Source organism: Grammomys surdaster, unplaced genomic scaffold, assembly GCF_004785775.1.
Source record: "Grammomys surdaster isolate TR1022 unplaced genomic scaffold, NIH_TR_1.0 126124, whole genome shotgun sequence".
In the NCBI taxonomy this organism is placed as follows: domain Eukaryota; kingdom Metazoa; phylum Chordata; class Mammalia; order Rodentia; family Muridae; genus Grammomys; species Grammomys surdaster.
The window spans coordinates 1,350,751-1,354,994 of NW_021620932.1; the positions used below are offsets into that span (position 1 = coordinate 1,350,751).

The window sequence follows — 4,244 nt, forward strand, 5'->3', positions numbered from 1 at the left end:
CCCAATTTCTTTATCAAACACACACACAGTAAGGGTGATTGTTCATTAACAATATTGTTTAGAAGTCTCATTACAGAACAATATAAATCACATATCTGTCAAAGCTACAAATGTTTTCATGTAAGAGCTATTTACAACTTTACTAAAATAATTTCAAAAAAAGAAAAATTTCTATATAACCTCCCTAAAGATGAGTTTCTACTGAACAGCATGTAGTCTAAATAGATAAAGGTTATGCTTCATATTCTCTACAGAAACACAGAGCTGTATGTTCCAATCATAAAACTTTGTATAACAAGATCAAATATCATCCAACTGGAATAAAATGAGATTTTGAAAACAAAGTTATTGTATTGTTAAATGGGACATGAAAAAAGACATTTCTCCCCTTAGAACGTTGCTTTGAGTTTAAATAGAAAATATTTGTATGGGAACAAGCGATAATAACTCATGGACAATTCTACTTCAACAAGTTTCTTGGGGGAGGGAGGTGCCATAAAGCATTTTATTTCAAAGCATTCGTCCGTCGCACTTATGGATAAGGTCGTTGGGTCACAGGAACATCATAGCAAATGGGTAAGTGGCCTACACAGTACCATACTCTCCTCAAGGAGAGGAGAACTGGCCACAGGTCAGACTCCTGTTGGCCCTTACATGCTGCACGAACAAAAGGAAGGGTAACAAAAGCAAAGGTGAACTGCACGTGGTTTAATATCATGATGGCTGCTTAGCAGCTGCAGCTTCTGTGCCCTCCTCGTTGACATCCACAAAGGACTTATACACAACCTTGGACAGAAACAAGCCTTGCTTGGAAGATATTGCAGAAAAGCCTGCCCTGTCCTGCTCAAAGGTATCACATGCCCAGCCTGTACAGGACCTCCTTTATGTCATATTTCCACTTTAGTTTAAACCATGGAGGAGAACGTCTGCCTCACCTGCATCTGCCTCACCTTCATCTGCCTCACCTTCATCTGCCTCATCTTCATCTGCCTCATCCCACTCCATGAACTTCTTGTAAGCTATTTTTTCTTTACCGTTTTCAGTTTGACGTGTCCATTCAGAGGCATGATGATTATGTTCAGCTCACTGCTGACATAGGGAAGCAACGGAATCTTGGGTAATATCATTCTTATATACCTCATCTTAAAAGTGGATTTCGTAAGCATCATTTGCACAGCTCCTATCATTTGCTGTATTTGAACTCAGCGACTCTTTGATCTTATCATCTACAGTCTTTTTGGCTACCGGGCTGTTGATGTGTTTTTCGCGACTGCTCAGTACTACCCATAAGGTCCAGCTTTTCCATCTCTGCTTAGTGAAACTTAAGGCAGGAGGCTTTAAAAGATGCTAAACAATCACAAGTCTTTTCTCCAAAGAGCCTGTTGGTTGTTTTGAACTAGTACTAAGAAGCGCTAGGGGATGTCTCTGCCCCATTGCTGCTGTTCAAACCAGTGGCTAAATCATCTGCCTCACATTGTTTCCCTTTGCTTCAGTGAAAACCACGGCCAGGGCTGAGGCGACGACGTGTATGAGTAAGGAAACGACGTCTTCTGAGCTTTCTTTACTCACTGTTGCCGAGGGGTTTAAGGTAGAGGTATCATTTGCTTCTAGCAGAGGACCCAGGAGAGCAAGCCCCAGACACTTGGTTCCTCAGTTACTAATGAGCGGAGCAGAAAGCTCAACACGTTTCTTAATGAATCAGTACTTTCCCTTGCAAAGGGCATTCTTCTCAAGTTGAATTGTTGGGATTCTAGAAAATATCTTTTGGTTGAAATACTGTATCACTTGTTCCATTTCGCCTCACAGGGCCAAATCTGTTAATTTTTTGCAAGCCCTACATCTGTTTTATATGGAAGACTGCTATTTCTCACATGCTAAAAATACATATTAGGACAAAAAAAGAAAAAGGAGGAGGAGGAGGAAGAGGAGGAGGAGGAGGAGGAGGAGGAGGAGGAGGAGGAGGAGGAAGCCTCCCAAAGACTACCAAAGGTTTGCACCCTCAGTGCTGCTACAAATATCCAGTGGTCCCTGAAATGCATGAAACCAGAACTATGTTGGCATGTGTTAATATGACTGTCACTTTTCACACAGAGTATCCTATCATTGTTGGACACGTTTTCAGGAAGAGAAGCAATGTCCATTTTTCCCCCAAGAACATAGTCCTGGGGCATGAGCAGAGCTACATACGTGACCCAGGGTACCAGAATGCTAGGGCGTTGAGGCAGGAGGGGGGGTACCCTCATAGAGGCAGGGGAGGTGGGAGGGGATAGGGGGCTTATGGAGGGGAAACTGGGAAGGGGGATAACATTTGAAATGTAAATAAATAAAATAACCTATAAAAAATGAAAAATCATGTGGTGCAATGAAACTGTCTCCTCTCCATTCTCTGGGTCTTCCATATGCCCTGGGCCAAAACATACGTAAGGATTATTTCTCTAGACTAGTTACAAAACATAAATTGAATATTGTTCAACGTCTACTGCTTGAAGGCAACCCAAAGATTGCTAAGCGAGTCGGCATGATGTCTCCGTTGACAATCCCATTGATACCATTTCTTTTATGTCACAACAACATTGATTAAGCTGATGCTCCCTGCCTTAAGCCCTGGTTCTTACAGTAGGAAAGGAGTGAACTGTCTCCCAGAGGCTCTAGTCCTTTGCTGTTTCCTAATTAGGAAACATTGTGATTATTAAACACCTGACCTTCCAGCACCTCCCAAACTTTCCCCTAGTGCTTCACAGAGAAAGTTACCTGGAAGGGGCTGATTGACAAACTAGAAGAATCCAGGCCCTGGAGAACATTGGCATAACCAGTACAGCAGAGATACACTGGGAAATACTTGACTCATTTATTCTTTTGAGCACTTACTGAAACCATTTGCTTTCCAGTTAACCTATCATTATGAATTCAGTCTGCCCCTGGCCCGATCCAACTCCTTCCTATGTTTTCATTGAGGTACCCTGATACATTTTATCTGCTTTCTCCTTAAGAAAACAGACCTAGACAAATTTGTCTAACCTAGTCAGTGCTACCCCTATGACACTAGAGATGGAAGGAGCCCCAAACTCCAACAGTGATGGTATTTTCCATACGGAATCTAGGGCCACCCCCATAAGGAGTAGGCTACTAGGCCCTTGATTTCCACATTCATAGATTCAAGCAACTGAGTTTTAAAAGTGTGTGGCAGAGAAATGCACATGAACTAGTCATGAACAGGCCATTGTCTATTTTTCCAGTGCTGGAATTTTCCAGTTCCTGTGGAACCTGGGTCTTTGCCCAAGCTCCACACTGTTCTTGCCATGATAATGTTCTGTCCCCACACCAGATAATATAACAAGTATTTACATAGCATGTACATTGTATTCTCTACCATAAGTACAGTAGAGAATTTAACATTTACTGCAGGATGTGTGCAGGTTTCATGCAAATTCTTCCTTTTCTATAAGGGAGTTGAACAGCCTCAGCGGTTGGTATTCAAGGGACAACTGTATTTACACATCACATTCACAGTTACCAAATGCTTTCAGTGAGTTTATCTTATAATATCTAGTAGTAGCCCCTAAAAGAGACAGAGCAGTTGTCATTCTGTCCAATGTTCAGGGAGTAAGAGAGGAGAATTTAGAGAATCTATGAGTGGTTTTCAACTTGTAGGTCATGACCTCTTTAGGGTAGAATGACCCTTTCACAAGGGTCACCTAACACCACTGGAAAACACATATACTTACATTAGGATTCATACCAGCAAAATCAAAGTTATAAAGTAACAACAAAAATAATTTTATGGCTGAGAGTCACCACAGCATGAGGAACTGTGTAAAGAGTCATGGCATTAGGAAAGCTGAGAACCACTGGAAGCTAGATCAAGTTCCACGTCAAGAGACTAGAAACTGCCAGTCTGTCTTCTAGATGAAAATCTGAATGATGCCCCAGGTTCTCCATCTCCGAAGCCTACATTATGGTCCTCCTCATCATCATCATCATCTTTCCCTTGAACTCCAAGCTCAGATTTGGCAACTGGGCCTTCAACCATTCTTCTAACCATGCATTACCAGCACGCCATCTACCCGAGCATGCTGCTTGGGTCTCTAATGGCTCCATCCCACTGAATGCAGAAACCATGTAAAATCCTCACTGTGATCTCCAAATTCCTACATGACCACCTCCTGAGCAAGTCCAACTTGCAGGCAAGCCAGCTGCACGGGCTGCTGCATTTATGAGTGAAGTACACTACCTGCAAATATTCA

The 4,244-nt window shown here is 42.3% G+C and overlaps 1 pseudogene; it reads right to left on the bottom strand.

Moving 5' to 3' along the window:
• Positions 1–714: 714 nt before the first annotated feature.
• Positions 715–4,030, bottom strand: LOC114611787 (annotated as a pseudogene).
• Positions 4,031–4,244: the final 214 nt, after the last annotated feature.